This window comes from Lathyrus oleraceus, chromosome 3, assembly GCF_024323335.1.
Source record: "Lathyrus oleraceus cultivar Zhongwan6 chromosome 3, CAAS_Psat_ZW6_1.0, whole genome shotgun sequence".
NCBI classification, from domain to species: domain Eukaryota; kingdom Viridiplantae; phylum Streptophyta; class Magnoliopsida; order Fabales; family Fabaceae; genus Lathyrus; species Lathyrus oleraceus.
Window position 1 is genome coordinate 252211462 of NC_066581.1, and position 26866 is coordinate 252238327.

The 26866-nt window shown below is 40.0% G+C and overlaps 1 pseudogene; it reads left to right on the plus strand.

Annotated features, from left to right (window-relative positions):
* The first annotated feature begins 18529 nt into the window (after positions 1–18529).
* On the plus strand, positions 18530–18629 carry LOC127133560 (uncharacterized; annotated as a pseudogene).
* The last annotated feature ends 8237 nt before the right edge of the window (positions 18630–26866 follow it).

Below are 26866 nucleotides of genomic sequence, written 5' to 3' on the forward strand. Positions count from 1 at the left end.
TGGATAGCTGGATTTTCCCAACAATTGGTGACAGACTCGACAATTGGAAAGCTGAAGACACTATCCCGATTTCCTTTAGTCAGGAGTAATTGTTGTTGCTATTTTAGTGTTTTAAAGCATTGTGTCTATGCCCGGGGCACAATAGCTAATTTTTCAAGGGTTTTGTCATTTTCATAAGCATATTCATATTCAATAAATCAATGGACTTTTTGCATTCAAATATTGCGCTCTTTATCTTTCCTGTCATTTTTCAAACAAGCTATGTTTTCTTGCACACACTCACGTAACAATTTGCCGATCCATATCCACTCTGGATCCTGTTGGTAATGATTCTGCTACTGTTCATTATGACTTTGAAAATCCGATCTACCAAGCCGAGGATGGAAGTGAGGAAGATTGTGAAGTACCTGAAGAACTTGCCAGACTGTTACTGAAAGAAGAAAGGACTATACAGCTGCATGAGGAGTCAATTGAAACTGTCGATCTGAGTACTAAAAGTAGACAAGAAAGAAGTCAGAAACCTCTTGGGGCACTTGAATTACATTGCCCGGTTTATATCCTACTTGATTGCTACTTGCAAACCTATCTTCAAATTACTGAGGACAGTCAAGAGATGATGAATGTCAGGAAACTTTTGATAAAATCAAGAAGTGTCTCCAAGAACCTCCAATTCTGACACCACCAGTTGAAGGAAGACCTCTAATCATGTATTTGACCGTGTTAGAAAATCCAATGAGGTGTGTTGGGGCAACATGACGAGTCTGGTCGAAAAGAGCATGCCATATACTGCCTTAGCAAAAGGTACCGACTGTGAAACAAGATACTCACGACTCGAGAAAGCTTGCTACGCTTTGGCCTAGGCTGCTCGCCGACTAAGACAGTCTATGTTGAATCATACCACTTTATTGATTTCTAAGATGGATTCTATCAAATATCTACTTGAGAAACCTGCTGTCTCCTGAGAGAGTTATCACTGATAATGGTACTAGACTGAACTCTACACGCAGTTCAAAATAAAACACCATGACTCTTCTCCGTACCGGCCAAAGACGAACGGCGCCGTGGAGACTGCTAATAAGAATATCAAGAAGATCATACAAAAAAGGACGGTAACGTACAAAGACTGGCATGAGATGTTACCATTTGCCCTTCACGGTTATCGCACTTCAGTACGCACTTCGACAGGGGCAACTCCTTTCTCTTTAGTCTATGGAACGGAAGCTGTTTTACCAGTGGAAGTCCAGATTCCCTCTCTAAGAATCATGAAAGAGGCGGGCTTAGATGAAGATGAATGGATTTAGACACGACTTGATCAGATAAATTTGATTGATGAAAAGAGACTTGCGGTTGTTTGTCATGGGCAGATATATCAGAAGCGCATGACCCAGGCATTTAACAAAAGAGTCAAGAGACAGGTGTATCAAATTGGTGACTTGGTGATCAAGCGTATCATTCTACCCCAAGGTGATCCCAGAGGCAAATGGACTCCCACATACGAAGGGCCATTTGTAGTTAAGAAGGTATTCTCTGGTGGAGCCATGATACTTGCTACAATGGATGGCGAAGACTTCCCGCATCCCGTGAACGCGGACATAGTTAAAAAATACTACGCATAAAAGAGACCCGCTAGGTCGACGTACCTGGGCAAAAGTAAGGGCATCCCGGCGAACCAAAAGGGTTCGGGCAAAAATTAGGGATATATATATAAAAGATGTACACCCGGCAAGTCGAAAACCTGAAAAGGTGGCTTGAGCAAAAAAGGGTATCTCGGTGGACTGAAAACCTGAAAAGGCGGTCCAGGCAAAAGTTAGGGATTAAAGCGTATGACTATGTCCCGTTCTCGCTCCGCTTCATCTAAGTTCAAGGGACTGAACAAGCCAATCACTTCTATCCGACAGCAGGAGATGAGAGGCTTGAAGACATAATGACAGTGGTGGAATTAGAATCGATAGGACTTTGGCTGCATATCTTTCTTTTTTTCTTGACAATTTCCTCTTACTAGGATTTCTGTCTCCTTGTACTCAAATTGCCTATTTATAGGCCTTCTTTCAAAATCAATGCAATTTTATTTCCAAAAAGATGCTTTTGTCTTACTTTCTCTGTTTTGTTTGCGTAAACGTCCATTGATTTAACTGGACTTGACTTATGCACTTGAGTATGACCAATATTTACAAAGATGCATGCCTAAAATAGCAATAGCAATTACTACGCGACTTCAGGATTGAGGAAAAGGTCTAACCACGCTCTCCCATGAGTCCGGTGCTAATTCGATTCCCCAGCAAGCCTATTTTTCCCCAGAAGAAGTTGGCAGTATCCCCCGGCACAGCCGGCTATTCCCCAACAGAGGTCGGCGTCATCAGACAGATTGATCATCTCATCTATCCCCAGCCAGGCCCCGTTGGACAGAACCCAAATCCCCAGCTAAGGAAGGGCCATCAATACCAATGTCTCCGACCAGCAGACTGAGATTTATCTCCCCAGTAGTGTCCCCTGGAAGAATGTTTCAGACGCCTAATGCATTCACTACATCATTTCACATCACATACCTATATACAATTTTCATTCCGCATCATATACATTACATCATTTCATAGGCTATTCCAGACGCATAATTCAATCATTACATCATTTCACAGCACCCGCATACATACAACATTTGCATTTCATGCATCATGACATAGCATGAAGCTAACCTTATTTTTCAGGTCAATTATCCTCTTGATACGGTCAAAACAAAGGTCCATTCAGACGGACAGCTTTGTCAATTACAATCAGAGGTCAACTACATCTTTCAGATAAACTCCATGTCAACATTCATTCTGACATCCTCCTAACGATGGCATCTATAAGCCCATCCCCAGTAAATTATTGCCGATACAACATATACATCAGATACAGCCTAACGTGCGGTTCGCTCTGATTCAGATCCATTCTGACCTTCAACAACTCAGATATGATCTAGCGTATGATCCATTCTGACCTTCAACCGCTCAGATACAGTCTAATGTACGACCAAGTTAGACCTTCATCTTTCTCAGGTGCTACCTTCGGACAGGTACATTCCTGAATGATAGTCTAGTATACGACTATTCCCTTTCTCAGGTGCTACCTTCGGACAGGTACATTCCTGAATGATAGTCTAGTATACGACTATTCCCTTTCTCAGGTGCTACCTTCGGACAGGTACATTCCTGAATGATAGTCTAGTATACGACTATTCCCTTTCTCAGGTGCTACCTTCGGACAGGTACATTCCTGAATGATAGTCTAGTATACGACTATTCCCTTTCTCAGGTGCTACCTTCGGACAGGTACATTCCTGAATGATAGTCTAGTATATGACTATTCCCTTTCTCAGGTGCTACCTTCGGACAGGTACATTCCTGAATGATAGTCTAGTATACGACTATTCCCTTTCTCAGGTGCTACCTTCGGACAGGTACATTCCTGAATGATAGTCTAGTATACGACTATTCCCTTTCTCAGGTGCTACCTTCGGACAGGTACATTCCTGAATGATAGTCTAGTATACGACTATTCCCTTTCTCAGGTGCTACCTTCGGACAGGTACATTCCTGAATGATAGTCTAGTATACGACTATTCCCTTTCTCAGGTGCTACCTTCGGACAGGTACATTCCTGAATGATAGTCTAGTATACGACTATTCCCTTTCTCAGGTGCTACCTTCGGACAGGTACATTCCTGAATGATAGTCTAGTATACGACTATTCCCTTTCTCAGGTGCTACCTTCGGACAGGTACATTCCTGAATGGTAGTCTAGTATACGGCTACTCCCTTTCTCAGGTGCTACCTTCGGACAGGTACATTCCTGAATGATAGTCTAGTATACGACTATTCCCTTTCTCAGGTGCTACCTTCGGACAGGTACATTCCTGAATGGTAGTCTGGTATACGACTACTCCCTTTTCAGCAGCTTCAGCCTAACGTACGGCTCATTCTGCAACTCAGATACGATCTAGCGTACGATCCATTCTGATCTTTCACCTCCAGCAAAGTCATCTGCCTAATGAACAGCTCCCTCTGGTATTCAAACACGGTCTAACGTATGGTCCATTCTGATCCCTTATCCCCAGCAGTATAGCATACTCTGACTCCCCAACGAAGTCAACAGCATAATGGATGGTTCACTATACGGTCTGATGTATGACCCGGTGTGACACCCATGTCTCTAGATATCGTCTAACGTACGACACAATCTGGAAATCTCCTCAGCAAGTTTCTTGGGTGGCATCTTTAAGCCCATCTCCGTCAAGACAAATGAACAAGTGCAAATTTTTGGGGCATTCTAAGTGTTCAATAATCTTTCACCTCCAGACCACGAACGGCACCTACCATTCTACTCTCTCGGTTCAAGAATATTGAACAGGGGCAGCTGTCATACCCCAAAATTTGCCCGTTGGTATTACAAAGCATTTCTCAAGACCCTCCGACTTATTCTGCAAGGCACCGACATCAAGTGAACAAAAGCCCAGCTTACAACAGGCCCAACCCAAAAGGGGCCCAAAATAGCTTGCTCGCTAGGCGAGCAATCCCTTCGCCTAGCGAACGCTTCGTCATGACACTCGCCCAGCGAAGCGTCAGATCCAGGAAAAGGCCCAGACCTAGTTTGCTCGCTAGGCGAGCAATTCCTTCGCCTAGCGAAGCTTGCGAAGTTTGAGATTTTTGGACCTCATTTTAAGCCCATTAGGTCACCACTACCTCTACTATAAATACCTGCTCCTCTGCCACGAAAAAGGACACAGACGGACGGACGAAGACGGACGGAAACACGCATCCAGAGGGAGAAACACAGAAACCCTACTGATCCAAAGAATTCAGAAAGGCGGAAACCCTAAAGGCCGCTTACTCGCTCCGAAGCTACCGCCGTCCAACTCAATCCGGCTCGCCAATTCAAGGTTACGACTTGATTTGCAAACAGGTTAGCTTCACTATTATTCGCTTTAGCTTCTTAATTGGCATATGGTTAATTGGCATATGATTATCATTTGGTGTCCGTACTTTGCATGTGGTATCATTTTAATATCTTAATTTGCACATGATATCGTTTTGTATTTTCACTTGGCATATGGTACCACTTCATGTTCTTAATTTGTGGATTATAATTGAATTCATAAACATTTTGAAGTCTTGCATGAGAATTTAAATGTGTTTGCCTATTGTGAAACTGAACCATATAATTGTATGTTAGATGCCATAAGCCATGCTGCAGGTTGAGGTCATAAGGTTCTCAAATTTCAAACCCGTGGCCGCTCGCTAGCTCATCGCTAGGCGAGCCTGCAGCGAGCCTTCGCTGAGCCTTCGCTAGGCGAAGCAGAGGCGACCGGGCCAGGGGCTGCTTTGCTTTTTGCTGCCTATTTCATGTTTACCTAATGATGATTCTGCATTATTTGGCCTAAATTCTTGGCTGCTATATTTATCTTATGATGCAATTTCCAATTGTATTTTATGCTTTAATCTGTGTGTTCATGGTGTAAAGGCTAGCATACTTCCGAAGAAATAGCCGGCTAGGTACTCCGCTTTACGCATGGGAAGCCTCATGGAGAGGGATTCTAAATTATTTCACTTTAATGTGAAGATTCATATTGATTGCCTAATTAATTTTACTATATTAATTTTTAATGTAATGTTGACTTTAATGTATCGATTTAATGCGGTATCACCATAATTACCTAATGGACTTAAAACATGGACTTTAAATAAATGACATCGGACCTCTCTTTATCACCCCACGATTACAATATTACGGTCATGTCCCGCGAACGTGGGGATATCTTTAGCAAAGACCCTTCGGTAAAATCATCATAGTCCCTCGGATGTTGCCTTCAAAAATACGATTTTGTCCCTCGATGACCCTTCGGTGTAGCCTACGGTTAAATGATGATAGTCCCTTCGAATGCTAAGGTATCCTCACAACTGTTGCCTTCAATGACCTATCGATGACCCTGCGATGACCCTTATACATCCCCAGGATAAAACTACTTACTTCTCAATAGTAAGGACAGTTTTACCCTCATAAGGATGGGAAATGCCCAGAAAGACCTCGGACAGGTATAACCTTAATTGCTCATTCATAACAAAAAAATGCTTTTCACACCCCACACCTTTCAAATATCTTTTGGAAAATCACCACTTAGCATACATCCGTACTAGGATCATTGCCGAGTTATATTTCTAAACTACTTTCAAAAAAAATCCAACGAGATAACCACTTTGTATACATTCATGCAAGAATCATTACAAAGTTAAATTCTCATTTTCAAAACATTTTTCACACAGTTCTCAACCACCTTTTTCAAACTAGAAAACATAAATGATTGAGCAATTAAGAGCCCATGGATAACCATGGATACAAAGGGTGCTAATACCTTCCCTTTGTATAAAGTACCTCCCGAACCTAAGAATTTAAAATTAAGGTCTTTCCTGTTCTTTTCCACCTTTCCTTAAGGGATAAAAGAAAAGTCGGTGGCGACTCTTGCTAACCGCGACATTGCGATTACAAATCCAATAAGGTCCAGTTCACCGTATGACACATGGGTATCGAACGTCGGTGCGTACATCTACTGGGGCAACTCCTTTCTCATTGGTATATGGAATGGAGGCTGTATTACCTGTTGAGGTTCAGATTCCCTCTTTGAGAGTCCTGATGGACGTGAAATTGCAAGAGGCTGAATGGGTAAGGACCCGGTATGAGGAGCTAAGCCTGATTGAAGAAAAGAGGCTGGCAGCCATCTGTCATGGGCAGTTGTACCAGCAACGGATGAAGCGTGCTTTTGACAAGAAGGTGCGACCTCGGGTATATCACGTCGGTGATATGGTGCTGAAAAGGATCCTTCCTCCTCAAAACGATCGAAGGGGCAAATGGACACCGAATTATGAAGGTCCATTCGTGGTTAAGAAGGTTTTCTCTGGAGGAGCCTTGTTGTTAACGACCATGGATGGCGAGGATTTTCCATCCCCTGTGAATGCGGACGCAGTTAAAAAATACTTCGTGTAAATTGACCCGCTGGACGAAAAGAACAAAATAGTCCAGGCAAAAATGGGCATCCCGGCGAACCGAAAAAGCAGAAAGAAAAGGTTCGGGCAAAAATTAGGGATAAAATGAGACATGTACACCCGGCAAGTCGAAAACCTGGAAAGGCGACTTGGGCAAAAAAGGGTATCCCGGTGGACTGAAAACCCGAAAGGGCGGTCCAGGCAAAAGAGGGATTGAAACGAACAACTGCGTCTAGCATGATCGTTTGCGCTTTGGTTAAAGCATCATGGATAATACCCGGTAGGGATCAGTTGGAAGCGTCTTGTTCAGAAGGCAGAAAGCATGGAGAGTCTGAGGACATATGGGGTGTAACCGAGTTGGAACTCGATGAGATCACGGGTTTCACATTGCCATTAGGATAGATTTTTCCTTTTGAGCGCAATTACCTCTTTTCAGGAATTGCTTCCTTTTGTATTGCTCAATTTGAGCCACACTTTTCGAATCAATAGAATGCATATTCAGTCAAATAATTTTGTTTTTGTTTTTTCATTACCGCTTTGATTGCAAAAATATCCAGATATTTTGATAAAGAATCTTGCATTTTAAGACATACAGGTTCCTTCCAATGCTTGTTTATAAGATTGAAAACTTGAAATCTTATTTGGAAGGTTGAGTGACCCAAGTGTTGAAATCTTGACACGCCTGGGGCACGGTTTTATCTAACGGTCTGTTTTGCAGGAACTGTTAGATATTTTCACTCACTTGCAGGTTGTGATGTGGAAGCTTTGTAACAAATCCCCAGAGAGTCCGCTCAGGAACGAATGAGTGGAAGGATGACGAAGACGTTGAGACGTACGACGGTCCTTGATGGTAATCAAGAAGACTCTTCAAAGTCGGAAGATTTGAAAGTCTGTAGAAATTCCCCGTAGAGTCTGACCAGAAACGAATGAGGATGGAGGGACGGAGAGACGTCGAGACGTCCGACGACCTTTGGATTTAATCAAGAAGACTCTTCAAAGTCGGAAAATTGAAAAGTCTGTATAGTCCCCAGGAGTACGCTTTCCGTCGAGCGCGGAGCGATTGGGAATACAAGATGATGGAGCAGAAAAGGTCCAGGCGAGTCTGGGAATTCTCAAAAGTGGAAAGCTGATACGAGATTGGGAGGTGGATACCATGGTTCGATAAGTCGACGGGTGTTCTGTACCAATTTTTCTCATTTCCCAGCGAGGTCCCCAAGCAGAGTTATGAGGACCAACTCCCTAGCAGATCCAAGGTCTATGGATCCTCAGCCGAGTCAGGGTGGTTATCCCGGCAGGTTTAAAACGGTGTTTCCTCAGCAGCCTGGCCTGAAGGTTGCTATTCCCCGAGTGGAGCGGGTTTCAATGAAATATATCTCCAGCAGAGTTCATCCTACCAGTGGATTGGACAAGTTTCCATAGCAGACGGATATCTGCATCCCCAGCTGAGTGTATCCTACCTATGGATTGGATGGATTCCCCAGCGGAGTAGCATTCGTTTTCCCTAGCAGGGTCAGGATGGTTATCCCCAGCGGGTGTTAGAATTGATGTTTCCCCAGTCGACAGGCCTGGAGATGGCTATTTCCCCGGCAGAGTATCTGTGAGTATTTCCCCGGAGAAGTCGTCGGGTATTTGTGAGGGTTCCCCAGAGCAGAGTCGGGATTGATATCCCCAGCAAATCAAAGATTGTTATATCCCCACAGAGTGTTGGTGGTGCTTATTCCCAGCAGTTTCCCGAGCGGATTGGGTGCAAAGGAGGTTCTTCCCCAGCAAGGGTTGCCTTTTCCCAGCAGCAGTGTTATTCCCCAGCAGGGCGAAATCGGAGTATTGGCGAGTTCCTCAGCAGAGTGTCTCGTGCTCCTCAGCAGAGTCCCTTGAGGGGGATGCCTGTTTATGCATTCATCATGAAAAAATAAGCATAGCATATTGCGTAGAGAAAAAATAAATCGCGTAGCATTTCCATAATTATGGAGCATTACGCAGAAAAAATCAATCATGCATCATATTGCAAGCATAAGCTAGTCTCAAGCCGTGGTTACCGTTTGAGAAGTGGTTTTTGCCAGACAGTGAAGTTGTTACTCCGAGGAGTCTAGCATTATGATTGAGTCGAAGATATTCCCCAGTAGTGCGATACTGGAGGAGATTTGTTTTTCCGTCGGACAAAGATGGGAAATATTTTGCGTTCAGCGCAATTCAAGCCGTGGTTACCGCTTGGAGTTTTGTTTCGCCGAATGGTGAGGATGTTACTCTGAGGAGTTTAGCATCATGACGTCAGATCAGCAATGTTCCCCAGTAGTGCGATACTGGAGGAAATGTTTCCGTCGGACAGAGATGGAGATAAAATCAGAAGACGTTACGCGATCAGCGCGATTTCCGGGGTTCAATCGGAGAAAAGAAATGCTGAGGCATTTTCTGGGGTTCAAATGGAGATTGGAGTTGAAGATTAAATCCAGGATGCGGTCCTCAGGATTATCTTCTGTTCATGTGTCGCCTTAGACTCTGGCTGAGGCCAATGGAGGTCGTTATAGGTGTCTTCTGAGGAAGAGATACACATGCTACCTTCCTTTTGTGAAGGTATACCCTCTGACATGTCGCCCTCAGAGTGGTTTGGTGTTATTTCCGTCATTGCCAGCGGAATTATCACGAAAGAATGGAGAAAAGAAATGCTGAGGCATGTTCTGGGGTTCAAATGGAGAAAAGAAATGCTGAGGCATGTTCTGGGGTTCAAATGGAGAAAAGAAATGCTGAGGCATGTTCTGGGGTTCAAATGGAGAAAAAGGAGATGTTGCGGCATTTTCTGGAGAACGGGGTTCATATTGGCGATCGCGAGTTATCGTCAGGCGACTGGGGTTCAAATCGGAGAATGGGGTTCATTATTTTGGCAAACAGAAGAGCGGGGTTCAAATGCGGTGATTTGAGGATCATTTGCGCAAGAGAAAATCTTGGGGTTCAAGAAAATGAAAAATAGAGAAAATTTCGGGGTTCAAGAAAATGAAAAGCGAAGAAGAAAAATTTCGGGGTTCAAGAAAAGCATAAAAAAGGAAAGGAATAATAATCCCCAGCGGACGTGGTGTTCAAGCCATGGTTATCCCTGTGTTACCATTTATTTTGGTATTCAGGTCGACAGTTTCATTTTGGGGTTCAAGCTGACTTTCTCCGTACCAGACGGATTTTTGTTCAGAGATTGTTTCTTCGCCGATGCTGACAGGCGTTGTTAATTATATCCCATCAGAGCGCAAATTGTTCGTCTGTTCTTGGTATTCAATCACTCTTCATCCTGATCATCTGAAAGCCGAGGCTATTCATATCGACAGGTTCATAGTGGATTGAATAGGGGCAGCTGTAACACCTCAAAATTTGCCCTCCTCTCTTGGGACTAGCTAACATATTGCATATCATTTTTAGGTCATTAGGCATTGCATATTGCATATCATGTGGTTACATTGTGCAAGTCATCCTCACAAGTCTTGATCAGAAGATGAGGAAGTCAAAAGTGCAAGCCTAGGGTTTCATTGGATTGGTCATTGATCATCTGAGGATGGGGCAGTTCAAATTAGGGTTTCATGGTTCTCAATGGATGTTGGTCTTCATCTTGATTGAAGTGATACATCATCATCATCATGTCTTGTTATCATCAAGTGTGGGATCAGATTCTTTGAGATTAGGGTTTTGACCACTGGTCAACCCTAATCAGTTGCATTGGGCCAATCAGGGCATGATCAGGAGATGGGGTCTATGATGGATATGGGGATCATCACATGGTTTTATTGGGATAATTGAGGCTAGGGTTTCACCCTTGAGCCATTTCATCAGAGGATTGGGGCTCAGACTGACCAATGCATTGCCAATTTCATTTATCAGTTAAAAAGTCAACTGTGGTCAACTGTACATGATCTGATGGAATTGGAGGTGGAAATGAGTTGGATACACTTCATTCATGTTGAAACAAGTGTTATTTGACATTTCAAAGCTTAAAAATGAAGGAAATCAAGTCAGAACAAAAATTGCCAAAAATAGAAAGTGACTTGTAATGGAAGTTTCCAAAAATGGAAAGTTTTTGACCTCAAGACCACGTGTCCAAGGAAGCTTCAAATGAAAATTTGTTCAACATGAAAATTGTAGATCTTGTTCTCACCTTTCCAAAAAGTCCAAGAACTTGAAAATCCCATGTATGGTTGGAAAATTATGGCTCAGTGAATTTCAGAAATGACCCATAATCAGGAGGCCATAACTTCCACATGGAGTGTCCAAATTGGAAGATCTTTATATGCACAAACTCCATTTGACATGTACTTTCATGGTGCATAATTGGATTTTCCCAAGAGTGGTCAATGCAAAAAGTCAAGTTTCAACTGGACAGTTAAAATGGACCAGGGGCAAAATTGTCCAACTTGTGAAATAATTGGAATTTTTGAGTGGGGATTTTTGCTACACTTCATAAATGGTATTTGAAAGTTGTTGGAATCATCATAACATGCCTAGGCCTTGTGGTTTGGAAATTGGCTATTGAAATGAACTTGCAAAAATGGACAAAGTGCAATCACATAGTGAAAATGAGAAATATGCATCCAATGAGAGTGAAACAAGTTGCAACAGCTCACACATGTCATTTTGAGAGTGTGTGAGCTGTCAATGAGCTGGCATTGGCTTATATGTGAAAGTACCATTTTGTCCCTAACTTGAAAATTAGCCATTTCACTAATCATTCCATTTGGTTAATTAAACATGGTTAAGTGGTGATTAAGCAATCATATATATTCATAATCATCATCTAATCATAACAGAAAATCACAATTCCCAAAATCAGATCCAAAATTCTCCAAATTCATCAAATTCTTCTCAAGAACACATCACACAAAATTGACCAAATCTCTCTCAATTCTTCATCCTTTTGCACGATTTCTTTTGTGTTGATCTCCATTCATCATCATCTGTAACTGTTTTGGCAAATTGGATTGAGAAGAGCCTTAAATCGTGACTGTACAAGTTTGCTCCATCAATGGTGAATCGAGATTTGGCGCAGTAGAAGCAATCTCCCTCGAACCTGAGCTTTGTATTCAACTTCTTGCAGCTTCTAGTCCATCTGTTTCAAGGGATTGAGCATCAAAACTTCACGAATCGCCACTGCCTTCAAATCAAGGTTAGGTTTCGAATATCACCATTGCCTTCGTGTTTATGTGCGTTTGGTAGAGCTTTTCATGTAGAGCGTCGTGATACAATTGGTTTGGGGAATAGTGGATTATAGCTCGAGTTAGGTCGATTATAAGATATGTTGCAAAACCCTAAGTCGATCGATTCGAAGAATTTAGGAACAATTAGGTTAAGCCATGATGATATTTGAGATCCTCGTGATGAGACGGTTCCAACGAGTATTCGCATGAAGATTTTGGTGAAAGATTGATGTTCTTCGTGTTCATAGCTTTTCTGGAAAATTCTGGGAAGAAGGAGATGATTTCTGGAAAATAAAGCCATTTGATCCGTGTTTCTGTTTGAATTTTTGAATAACTTGTTTACCGCTCCCGCGTTCATGTATTTACAACATTGCCACTGTAAAATCCAATTTAATTATATTAATTAAAATAATTATTAAAAAATCATAAACACATTAAAAAAATTCATAAAAAATGTTTTAAAAATCAGAAAAATATGGGAATTTTTGTGTTGACTTCCTTTTTGACTCTAGAATTTTGTTGACCTATTGATTGAAGTTGTGCTTGGTAGAAATTAGGTTTGACTTAGGGTTGATTGAAATGTGATATATTTTGATACCTTTTGCCATTTTGGATGTGAAATCCTCATGCTCTAAAATAAATGCTTGAAAATTTTTGTGGTGATTGTGGACTGGCTAATGGTGATTTACATGTAAATTTCATGAATTTTGGATTCCTGGTGTTTGAGTTATGAATTTTGGAATCTAGGTGTGACAATTTGTGTCACACCTCATTATGTCAACTTGCTGGATTTATTTTCATGACCTAGGCTTGTTAGATTGATGTGAAATTTTGCATGATGGATCATTAACATGTTAAGATGCTATGTGTATTTTTCTGGAATTTCATGTGGCATTTTCAAATTGATTGGTATTTTTCATCTCTGTTGGTCAAATGTGCAAGCTTGTGTGACATAGATTGGGAATATCTTTGTGAAATGCTCATATGGTATTCAATGAATATGAAATTTGGTGTGCTGGTTATAGACACATGATAGGACATCCCTGTTTTGGTCCCATTCATTTCTTTATTGTTTTCATGGACTTATGAATTTTTGAAGTGAATGCATGTGTTGATGTTGTGATTTGGCTCATATAATTGTGTCTGTTTTTGTTGATTTTCATTGACATGGTTTCCTTTGTCCAATTGAGCTGAAAATTGACATGCTATACCTTGAATATGTCCTGTTTAGGTGTAAATTATTTGAGGATTTTTGGAGTTGTTTTGATATGGAATTGAATGCAATAGTTCTGTTTGGATGTTTAGTGTTCCATTTGACCTAATGTGAATTGTTTTGTGCATGAAATGAATATGGTAAATGATATAATCATGGGACCAATTGTGTTGGCTTTTGTTTGACATTAATTTGAGTTTGGTTGAGAATACCTTGCTGTTTAGGAATTTTTCTTGCTTTTGGACCCTAGGCTTGGCCTAGTGGTCTAGTTTCTCACATTTGCTTGATTTTTCAGGATGAAAAGCACAATGCTTAAGGAGATTGAATCAAGTTAATTCAATTGAGATTATTTGTTGTTTATACACTAACATAACTTGGTTTTGTAGGTTGTGAAGCTTGGGCTTGAGCTTATAGCTTGCCTTGTTATGCATTGACTTGTATAGTCTGACTGATTAACATTTGCTGTTTACTGTTTGTCTGTCTGAGTACTGATGATACTTGATTGTTTTCAGGTACATTTAGTTGCTCAAAGTTCCTTTAAGAACTTGCTTGCTGCTGCTTGGTTTTTAAACCACTTGAGGTAGGACTTCTATTCTTCATGTAGTCTGGAGACCCGGTCTGTTATTTGGCCGGGCAAACTGTCTGAAGTCCTCCTTAAGAGGCAATGTCTGTGATTGTTTAAAATTGTGCCTAAGCAGGTAAAGTCCTTAATCAAGGCAATTGGTGGATCAAAGGGATATGCAATCTATCCCCCACTATTCTGTGAGTCGTCCCTCTGTTCACACGGCTGTGTGTTGATGCATTGGGACACAAACCCAAGATCTCGTGCTGTTGCACAGTCGAGTCAGAGTCTTTGAGCGTAGAAGGGTCCCTCCATTCTGGACCCACGCTCCTTTGTCTGAAGCTCTCCCTGGTCAGGGATAAGAGCTGTGAGGTCTCATCCTCACTTCACCCTTTCATCTACTTCACCTTAGCCTCGTAATGGCAAGGTTAAGAGCAACTAACACCCATGTACAGATGAATTGCTTCGGCAGTTACACCCATTGTTTGAGCCTCACTTGATTGGTTATAGTGGGTGCTATGTGAATATCTGTTTGAGATGCTTGTTCTCATTTGATGTATGCTTGTATGCTTGTATGCTTGCTTCTTTCCTGGATAGGATTAGCTTGCATTTGTGCAAGTAGGTAGAAACCTGAACGTAGGGTAACGATGCATGACAACACTAGGCTCGAGAACAGCTCCCTGGTAGTGTGTCTTCCCCTGGTTTCTGGCTAGATTTTCTTTCCCTTTAGGGGGAACTACATCGCCCTGATCCTTGTTCCAGACAAGGTATGTAGGCAGGAGGTCGTGCGAGACCTCTCCGGGCACTTTTTTTTCTTTTTGTGTGCGTTTACTTGTTATCTTCTTGCGTGCATTTTGGTCCGGATGCCGACGTAAGTCCAGTGATTGGCAGTCGGGCTCTACGTTTGCCCTCTTGAGTGTGTTTTGGTTCGGATGCTGACGTAATTCCATCGAGTGGTTGTCGGGCTCCACGTTTGCCATCTGTTTGTGTGTTTTGTGTTGTTTGGCGTGCGTAAGCCGAACTACAGTGGCTCTGATTCTTGTTCCAGACAAGAGATGTAGGCATAGGATGCGACGTCCTATCGAGCTCCCTTCTCCTAACCCCACCTGCGTTCCATGTGTGTGTGTGTGATGTTTTAGCAACCTATTCTTTATTTTAGAACGTGGATCCCGTCGAGTACGACGGACGTGAGGGGTGCTAATACCTTCCCCTTGCGTAACCGACTCCCTTACCCTTTCTCTTTGGTCGCAAGACCATTTCGTTTCCAGGTTTCTCTGAGCGTTTCCTTTCCCTATTTTGGGATAAATAACGCGCAGTGGCGGCTCTGTGTTGTGTTTTTATTTGAGTCCCGCCGGTTGTTTTTTCGCGGATGCGACAGATAGCAGCGTGATCAGTGTAAATTATTATTTTAGCTCCAACCAAGTAAGAACGAGATTTATCTAGCGCAAATACCACTGCTAGGAGTTCTTTCTCGGTAGTGGCGTAATTCATTTGCGCTTCATCCAGGGTTCTGCTTGCGTAATATATAACGTGAAGCTTTTTATCCTTTCGTTGTCCTAAAACAGCACCTACAGCATAATCACTGGCATCACACATTATTTCGAAAGGTTCATTCCAGTCTGGTATCTGCATTATGGGTGCTGAGATCAATGCTTGCTTAAGCGTTTGAAATGCTTTTAAACAGTTATCGTCGAATATGAATTCAGCATCTTTCATCAATAGTCCGGTTAAAGGTTTAGTTATCTTAGAGAAGTCTTTGATGAATCGTCGGTAAAAACCGGCGTGTCCTAAAAAACTTCGTACTTCTCTCACGGTTCTTGGGGGTTGAAGATTTTCGATTACCTCTATTTTGGCTTTGTCTACTTCAATTCCTCTGTTCGAGATGATGTGTCCTAAAACAATTCCTTCTTGTACCATAAAGTGGCACTTTTCCCAGTTAAGTACTAAGTTTACTTTTACACATCGCTCAAGAACTCTTTCTAGGTTTTCAAGGCATTCTTCGAAACTTTGTCCGTATACGGAAAAGTCATCCATAAATACTTCCATGATGTTTTCGAGAAAGTCGGCGAAAATTGCCATCATGCATCTTTGAAAGGTTGCAGGAGCATTACACAGACCAAACGGCATTCGTCTATAAGCGAAGGTACCAAAAGGGCACGTGAACGTTGTCTTTTCTTGGTCATCAGGGTGAATTGGTATTTGAAAGAAGCCTGAATAACCGTCTAGATAACAGAAATGTGAATGTTTTGCTAATCGTTCTAACATTTGGTCAATGAATGGTAAAGGGAAATGATCTTTTCGGGTTGCTTTGTTTAGTTTCCTATAGTCAATGCACATTCTCCATCCCGATTCGATTCGTTTAGTTATAGTTTCCCCTTTTTCGTTTTCAATAACGGTTATGCCTCCTTTCTTTGGTACTACGTGTACAGGACTAACCCATTTGCTATCAGATATAGGATATATAATACCCGCTTCCAATAACTTGGTTATTTCCTTCTTTACTACCTCACTCAGGATCGGATTTAATCTTCTCTGGTGTTCCCTAGAGGTTTTACAGTCTTCTTCTAACATGATGCGGTGCATACAAATAGAAGGACTTATTCCTTTAAGATCGGTGATGTGGTACCCTAGTGCGGTCGGATACTTCCTTAAGATATGTAGGAGTTTTTCTGTTTCGAGTCTTCCTAGGTCTGCATTAACTATCACAGGTCGTTCAAGTTCTAAGTCTAGGAATTCATATCTCAGGTTCTTGGGAAGTGTTTTCAGGTCAGGGGTTGGTTTGTTAAGACATTGCGTGGGGTCCGGTGTTATTGCTAAACATTGGTTAGATCTGTCTTCTACAAGGCAGTCAGATGATTTGTTTTCTTCTAACTCTGCTTCTCTTATGCATTCATCGATGATATCCATGAAGTAACATGTATCTTCTATTGCAGGTGCTTTCAAGAATTGGGAAAGAATGAACTCAATTTTCTCTTCACCTACTTCGAAGGTGAGTCGTCCTCGTTTTACGTCTATGATTGCACCGGCAGTTGCTAAGAATGGTCTTCCCAGTATAATGGGTGTAATATCATCTTCTCTAATGTCCATAATTGTAAAATCAGTGGGAATGTAGAATTGACCTATGCGTACGGGAACGTTTTCAAGGATTCCTACAGGATATTTGATGGAACGATCTGCTAGTTGCACAGACATTTTGGTTGGTCTTAATTCTCCCATTTCCAGTTTCTTACATATGGATAAAGGCATAACGCTAATTCCGGCTCCTAAATCGCATAAGGCTTTGTCGATGACAAATTTTCCTATGTGACAGGGTATAGAGAAACTACCCGGATCCTTGAGTTTAGGGGGCATGTTTTGGATTATAGCGCTACATTCGGCAGGGAGTGTAACGGTTTCGCTATCTTCAAGTTTCCTCTTATTAGAAAGAATTTCTTTTAAGAATTTAGCATATGAGGGCATCTGCGTAATAGCTTCGGTGAACGGAATTGTAACGTTTAATTGTTTAAGGAGATCAACAAATTTTCTAAATTGGCCCGCATCTTTGGTTTTAACAAGCCTTTGAGGGTAAGGGATAGGTGGTTTGTAAGGTGGTGGAGGTACATAAGGTTCCTTCTTTTTTAGGGTTTCCTTATTACTCTCTTCCTTTTCCTTAGGTTCACTTTCCTCAGTTGATTTCTTAGGGTTTTGGTTTTCTATCCTTGGATCAGACGGTCCTTCCACTTCCGTTCCACTTCTTAATATAATTGCATGAGCGTGGCTTCTCGGGTTAGGTTGGGGCTGTCCAGGGAATGTACCAGTTGGGGCAGCAGTAGGTGCTTGTTGTTGGGCTACTTGTGATATTTGTGTTTCCAGCATTTTGTTATGGGTAGCCAAGGCATCTACTTTGCTTGCTAGTTGTTTAAGTTGTTCGCCAGTGTGTACATCCTGGTTTAAGAAATCTTTATTGGTTTGTTGTTGGGAAGCTATAAAGTTTTCCATCATGATTTCCAAGTTGGATTTCCTAGGGGCGTTATTGTTAGGCATGGATGGGTTCGGTTTCTGATATCCCGGAGGTATAGCTGGGGCTTGATTTGGGGACTGTCCAGGTGCGTACAAAGCGTTATTACTCTTATATGGAAAGTTTGGATGGTTCTTCCAATTTGAGTTATAGGTGTTCGAATAAGGGCTTCCTTGAGCATAGTTTACTTGCTCTGCTTGGATTCCTGTCAAGAGTTGACAATCCGTAGGAGTGTGGCCTTGGATTCCACAGACCTCGCAATTCTGAGTTATAGCAACCACGGCGGCTGGAGGTGATACGTTTAAACTTTCAATTTTTTGGACCAAAGCATCCACTTTTGCGTTAACGTGATCAAGGTTACTTATCTCGTACATGCCAGTTTTCGTTTGAGTTTTTTCCACCGTTGTTCGTTCGGTTCCCCACTGATAGTGGTTTTGGGCCATGCTCTCGATAAGCTGGTAAGCATCAGCATAAGGTTTGTTCATTAATGCACCACCTGCAGCGGCGTCTATTGTTAACCTTGTGTTGTATAAGAGACCATTATAAAATGTGTGAATTACCAACCAGTCTTCCAAACCATGGTGTGGGCAAAGTCTTATCATGTCTTTGTATCTTTCCCATGCTTCGAAAAGAGACTCGTTGTTTTTCTGTTTAAATCCGTTTATCTGGGCTCTTAACATAGCTGTTTTGCTTGGCGGAAAGTATCGGGCAAGAAAAACTTTCTTCAACTCGTTCCATGTGGTGACTGAGTTGGAAGGGAGAGATTGAAGCCATCTTCTAGCGCTATCTCTTAATGAGAAAGGAAAAAGACGAAGTCGAATTGCCTCTGAAGTGACACCATTAGCTTTAACAGTATCAGCGTATTGGACAAAGACGGATAAATGAAGGTTTGGATCCTCAATAGGATTTCCAGAGAATTGGTTCTGTTGCACAGCCTGCAACAGCGAAGGTTTAAGTTCGAAGTTGTTTGCTTCGATTGCGGGCGGAGCAATACTTGAATGCGGCTCATCTTGCGATGGAGCGGCGTAATCTCTAAGAGCACGAGCTGGTTCTGCCATCTCGGTTATCGAAGGAAAAAGGTTTTTGAAATCAGGAAGTTCTACAGGAGGGAGATTGTTTGCAGCACGATATTCCCGAATTCGTCGTAAGACTCGGAGATATAGTTTGATATCGTTGATTCGTAAATAGAGCGGTTCGCCTTGTGAGCGAGTGCGTGGCATACAAATCAACGAAAGAAAGAAATAGAAGAAAAAGAAACCTTAGTCTCTACAGTGTAACGGAAGAGTTACGATATCGATTAAATAAAAGTCCCCGGCAACGGCGCCAAAAACTTGATCGCTCGACTGTGTGAGTCGAGAATGGGGTACAAACTGCAAGTGCACAGTTCTATCGCGTAGTTTTAAAAGATATCGATCCCACAGGGACTTATGAATCGATATACCGTTATCTAAGGTTACTTCGTAAAGCTAAGGTGAATAATGGTTGATTGTTTGGGGGCAAAGCTAAAAACTAAACTAAGATCTAGATTAAATATTAATAAAGCGGATATCGGTATGTAGTTCGTCGTAATTAGGGAATCAATTCTTTGTCGGTTTCTTGGTTTTAAAATAAATCGTTTCAGTTAACTTTATTGATTAAAGGTTTTATCTCAAACTCTCGCTCTGTTGAATAAACCATGATTTTATGTTAATGTAGCTGTCACTTATAATTAAGTCAAAAACCATTTTTTGAAAGCAATAAAGTTGCAGAAACTCTTTTTAAGAAAACACTGACCGTTTTAAACACCCTTATCTCAAACTCTCGCTCTGTTGACTTAGGTTATACAATTAAACTCGAATGCTTAACTCTCGTCCTCACATTCAATCTTTAAAAATACTTTTTGGAAAAGACCAGAATTTAATTAACTCTAAAACTTGCTCTCGCCCTGATCTAGAGTTAATGCCTAATTTACACTGTCCAGTTAAAACCTCAAACTCTCGCTCTATTGATTTTAACTTCTTTATGTTTTTTTACTTTTGTAAAAAAACCTTGTTATTAAACCTGTAAATTGAGACCGTAAAAAGATTGATTTTAATTTTAAATTTAATTAGACCGACTTAGTCTTGATCCCTTATTCCGCTTACTTTACATACCGATATCTAGGCGAATTAGCCAGACATGCTAAACAAACAAAAATACATATCATGCATAAACAGACTCATCCCAGGCAGATAATATAAATAAATAATAAAACAAAGCATTAAATAATGATTAAAGAACCTGAATGCATTAAACAATAGTCTTGAACACTCCACCACAAGCCGGTAGGATTTGTTCTTGGATTCTTCGATTAAACAATAAATTAAACCAAGGAAATAAAAACTAGATTCTAACGTAAGGTTAGATCCGGTAAAAAGTTACACAATAGTTTCCGGTGTAGAAACTATTGTGCGAAAAGAATTAATTAAATGCTAAAAAGGAAAGTATAAATTGCAAGGGAAATAGTGTAGAACTTGTAAAAAATAAATAAAGAAACAATACTGAAATTGCTGGAAAAGAAAATAAGCAAAAGCGAAAAGCGGCAAAGGAAAAAATTGGAAAAGCTTCGGAACCACTTTAGGTTTTAAAAGTGGCTATTTATATTGGTGTCATTAAGTAACTGTCTGCTGCCAAAAGGTCTTCAACGTGGCTAATTGCATGGCGTGGATATAGGGCCTAACACTCCTCAACGTCTCTTCAAGTCTCTGAGGCGTTACTTGCGCCCAAAAAGTAGGGGAATGGTGTGACGTTCGTCACACCATGTGTGACGTTCGTCACAAGGCTGTTTTGCGTGACGCTCGTCACGCCCTCTGTGACGTCCGTCACAGGCACAACATTTGTGTCTTGCGCTTTGGGCTGGGCTTTGGCATTTGGTTCTTTTTCTCTCCTTTTTGCACCTCCTTTTCTTCCATTTTTACTTGTGCTTCAAAATAAACCACCTGAGACAAATAGGAAGAAAATACCACGTAATATCTTATAAAATGAAGTGAACTGAAATAAATAGTCATAGAATTTAATGAAATTAAGTCCTAAAATATGATATAATTTCGTGTTATCAACCGCACACCAACTCCGTCCACCGTCACCTCCGCTATTGGATATCCGGTCACTTTGCATCCTAAACCTCACGAAAAAAACTCGGATGCGGCCAACATAATCATACTCCATTGTAGCTGTTTACAATTTCACCAGCCTAAGGTTCAAATTCCACCAAACGGTTATGACTCTTGTCCCCTCTTTTTCATTTCAAACTGTCATGAATTTTTTTTCTTTACTGGTTTACTGGTTTAATCTAGAATTAATGTCTTTATGATTCTAAATGATCTTTTCTTTTTCATTTATTTTTTGTTTTACCAAGACTGAGTGTGACAATTAAGTAGATATATGTTATATGATTGTATAATGGTATAGCTTTTATTTTGGTTTTGTATGATTAAATTTCCTTTTTGTGCAATTGTTTTAATAGATGGTTGTGTATATATTAACAACATATGTTTGCACCGTGTTGATTACTCAGTTCATATTTTGGTTATCAATTGCGACTCGATTATGGGATGTTTGGTGCTGGATTTTTTGTTTTGATTCTATGGTATTGTTACAGCTATGTGAATATTAATCTTGTGTTGCTGCTATTGGATTTTAAAAAATATAGAAAGTGATCTTTTCTAAATCATACATGTTGCTGTTGGATTTTTAAGTGTATAAAAAGTGATCCTTTTCTAAATGCACACATGCTGCTGTTGTTCAATTTTAAAAGTATAGAAGTTATTCTTTTCTAAATATATTTAAATCATATAATAAATAATTTTAAAATATAGATTTTTTTTTCTTTTCTTGCTTGCTGTTATAAAGTATATAAACTTTTTTTAAAATACATTCAAAGTTATAAAAGTATAGAATTTGAAAGTATAGAAATTTGTTTTTCTAAATACATCCAAGTTATTCCAAGGTGCATAAGTACTCCAAGGTTTCACAATTTTTTTTTCTTATGCAGACAAATTAGTTTTTATATATGTTGCTATTGATAAAGTATCATAGGTTGTTTTGTGTTACGATTAATTCTTTGATTCAACCATTTTGTATTTATTTTGTTGTTTATTTCATTTTTTATGTTTTAATTGAATTAATTAAAGTTTTGTCTAATTATATAATTTTGATTAATTAATTTTAATTTATTTGATTATTTGATTTAATTAAATAATTTTTGAGAATTAATCTTAATTAACTTCTTTAATCGATTTAACCAAATTTTTATTAATTAATTTACTTAATTAGATAAGCATCGATTTATTTCACTATCAGTTTCACAAATCATTTGCAAACCATCAATTCGATTTCATTCATAATCAATCTCATTTCGAGACCATTTTCATAATTCAATTCATATGCACATGTAAATACAAACCTCGGTCAATATCGAGTGCGCCTTTTCCAAATCAATTCAAAACACTTAATCACAATCAAATACTGTTTCATTTGGAAATGAAAAGGGAGATGGCTTTGAGTTTTCAATTCCTCTCCTCGATTATTTGAATACGAGTTCTCTTACTCGGTTAGTCAAATGGTCGTCACTTCTATTAACCTAATCACAAACAAATCAAATCATTTTATAATAAGAAACGAAAAGGGAGATGACTTTGAGTATTCAATTTCACTCATCGAATATTTGAATACAAGTTCTCTTACTTGGTTAGTCAAATGATTGTCGTTCTTCCACAAACTTCCAAACCCCGATTAAATCAAAACACTTTCATAATAATGAAATGAAAAAGGAGATGACTTTGGGTCTTCAACTTCTCTCCTCAATTGTTTGAATACGAGTTCTCTTACTCGGTCAGTCGAACAATTGTCATTTTTCCACCAACTTATACCATAAGTCAAATCATTCTCAATCAAAACTATACGAAAAGGGAGATGGTCTTGAGTTTTCAATTCCTCTTCTCAAATGCCTGGATATGAGTAGTCTTATTCAGCCACTTAAGTACTTGTCGTTTATTCTAAAATACATCAACCATACACAAACCAATTTTCATAATCACTCAGATGAAACAAAAAGCGGTCTAGAGTCTTCTATTCCCTTTCCCGATTATTAGGATACGAGTTGTCTTACTCGATTATCCGAGTATTCGTCATCCATTTAAAACACCTTAATCATTATTAAATCCTTTTACAATTAAGGATGAAAAAGAAAGTGGTCTAGAGTTTTCTATTCCCTTTCCCGATTATTAGGATACGAGTTATCTTACTCGACTATCCGAGTAATCGTCATCCAACAAAAATATCTCAACACATCAAATTTATTTGTCCTCGCCCTCGTGCAATCAAAACAAATCAAAGAAAACATCAAACATATTAATCCAACTTGTCACCCTCGTGTGATTAAAACTCCTTTCAGAAAGAACACTGTTAATCCTTTCTAATGCCTACAATAAACTAGTGCTTAAGCCTCTGCCGAGAGTAGACAAGCCAACGTTTAGCCTTTAGAATACGATCTAAACAGTCGTTCATAAAAAACACCAACCAACCATAGTTCCCCGAACTACGAATGCTCTGATTTCCTTATTATACCATAAGGATACGTAGGCAGGAGATTGATGTATCTTCGCGAGCACACTAATAAAAAACCTCCCTTTTCTCCTTTTTCTGAGGTTCTCATCCATTTCTATTTTCAATACTTTATAACCCAAAGATAACAAACAAACATAAATTAACACTCGAAACGCACATTAGAACTAAAAGGTTCCCGTTGAGTACAACGGACGTAAGGGGTGCTAATACCTTCCCCTTACGTAATCCACTCCCGAACCCGAATATGGTTGCGACGACCATCATTCCATTTCCTAAAGGTTTTATCGATATTTTCCTATCCCTTAATTGGGATAAATAAAGTTCGGTGGCGACTCTGTTCGAACATAATTTTTTCCACGACCATCGCGAGGAATCGTATTTTTTGAGATGCGACAGATGGCGACTCTGCTGGGGATTAGCTCCAAGCAAAAGAGAGTGAAGCCTAATTTACTTCAGTTTTTGTATTTGTGTGTTAATCTCGTTCATTTGTTTGTTATTTTTATTCTGTTACTATTCTGTTGTAATTATTGCGTTGTGGATTATTGATCGTGTCTTATTTGGGGCTCTCTGTTAGTGGTACTTTGTGAGATAGACTCTCTACCCGAGTCTGAGAAAAACCATAAGATTAAGTTGGTGGTTGCGTAGTGGGCGCCCATAAGGAGTCTTCCTTGTTGGGAAGAAACGAAGACCCCGCCTAAAGGAGGTTCTCTTGAGATATTATTGTCCGACGAGTCTTCGTCACGACGATAGTATTCTCAAGATGGATCAATGACTCTAGGGACCTTTTAACCCACTATATCCGGTGGTTATGTAGTATTAACCTACGAAGTTTCAGACTTGTTGGGTTAATACGAAAGCCCCAATCAGATGAGATCCCTTGGACGTATTACTATCTTACAGTAATATTTCCAACCTCGATCTATGACTCTGAGAACCTTGTTAGAACCCTGGACTCGAGAGTCGTGTAGTAGAATCCTCATGGAGTTTTACTTGTTGGGATAATACAAAGACCTCACCTAGACGAGATCTTCTTAAGGATACTATTGTCCGACGAGTCTTCGTCACGGCAGTGACGTCCTCAAGAAATATCCATGACTCTGGGAACCTACCAACTTTAGAGCCTACCCATGGGGTTCCATTAACCAGAGATACCTGTTATTTACCCGTTATTCTGATCTATCTAAAAACACTTTGAACCTGTGATCCTGAATATGTCACTACAACTCATATACATATTATTGCATCTGCAATCGTCATGCATTGCATATCACCTTTCATACAAAATATATACAAAAAAAACTCATCCACCCTTCGTCTATAGCCTGCAGTTGATTTCCCGATACTCATATCAGACTTGAAGTAGCTCTTGAAAGATCATGGACCCGTTGGAGCAAAGTCATATTGCATTAGGAGGAGATGTGGACTCGATGAAAATTCAGCTAGACCAACTTGTGGAAGCTATGATAGTTTCATCAAAAAAGGAAGACATCCTCAACACTGGCAATCGTTGGACTGATTTTTTTTCTATTTTTGCATTTGTAGTTTCTTTGTTGTTAAAAGTTGCTTGTGTTTAAACATTGTTGTTTTTAATGGTAATATTGATGAAGTAATGATGCATGTTTTGAATTAATTATCTCGCATTCGCTCATTTTTCTTCTCTTATATCAAAAACAAAAATACATCAGTGTTTCTCCCATTCACTTTTCTTTATCATGACCTTTGTTTTAGCAAAGATTTGAGGGAGGATGACGAAAACAAAATACCCATAATTGCTGATTGTATGCTTTCGGATAAAATCCTGCTGATGATGTACATGCATTGTTTCAAATCCCCAAACACTGGAGAGATAATGAGTTAATCCCTAGTCAACCACTTTGAGCCTAGAAGTAGGTGTTTCTTTCGGATGAACAAACCCTTATGTTTAACCTGGGGAAGGGTAGTGTTTAGTTAATCTGACTACGCATTCAAATTTCGAGATGAAACATCCCGTCTGAGGATCAACCACATGATATTCTTCGCACACATCCTGAAGTGTAGAAGGAACCATGCAAAATCCAAAAGTTATGGCGTTTGTTCTTCAATGACCATTGACTTGGCAGTCACAATTCTAAAAGATAAAATAAAAAAAGCCCGTTAAGTCGAACACCCCAAAAGGAGACTTAGGCAAAAACCGGGGCAATCCCGATGGACTATAAAGCTTCAAAAAGCGGTTCATGCAAAAGTTAGGGATCAAAACAAAAATCAAAGGAGGTCACGAAAACCCTCAAAAAAATAAAAACAAGATTTAGTGACCACCATATCAAGAATCAAAGGGTCACCAATATCCATGAAGAGCAAAATAAAGTGTCTGTCATTTCAAGAGATCTTACACCTGCAAACTCTCTTAAAAGTTGAATGTGTATGGCGAATTAACTGAGCATAGGACTTGAGTTTATCAAGAAGAAGGGTGGGTACAGAGACAATTTTGAGCCTCATATCCTTTGTGTTTGATAACCGTGAACCAGGCCATGTTACAACCCTTAAAAGACCTAACTGAAGCAAGGTTTATTCTGAAAGCATACTACAACAAGGTTGCGTAAACAGACTCCTAAAAATTTGCTAATCTTTTACTTTGGTACAATCTCTTGTTGTATCCTTCACATTGTTAAATCATCATTGTGTTTGGATTAAAACAGTTCATTCGCCACACACTATCACATCATTTCAATAATAATTCTTTTCAAAACCTGCATGAGTATCGCATTAAAATTACCATTTCTGAATAAACAATTTTAACTACAAAGTCAGTACTTGACGTCAGGGAAATTTCAACAAAGAGCAATCAGAGAAGCTTGACCATTTATCAGAATCAAGACTACCTTCGAACCTAGGAATATAGGGCATGCCACCTAAACATCAGTTGATCATAGGAAGATTACTCCAAGAATTGGTCAGCTTGAAACAGTCCCCTAACATCTATTAATAAATGTGCAATTTATTTCAAGAATCAGTTGATCCAGAGCAAATCATCTCAGGACTCTATTAACTAGGGGCAGATCACCTAGAGGTTCTGTTGGCCAGGGGCAGACCCCTTCAATGTTTAGTTAGGGTGAGTTAAGTCGCTTAAACGCTCATACCGGGGCAAGCTACCTCAAGAGCACAGAAAAGTCAACCACTCCAAGAGTCGGTTAACCAGGATAAATCCTTTCATGGATCAAAATTTTGGGGCAAGCCATCTTCAAATTATGGTACAATTGCCTTCGAAATCCTTTCGAGGTAAACGTCCGTAAAGACCCAACAAACTGGGGCAAGATTAGCCACATAGGAGCAAGTCCTCTCCATGTT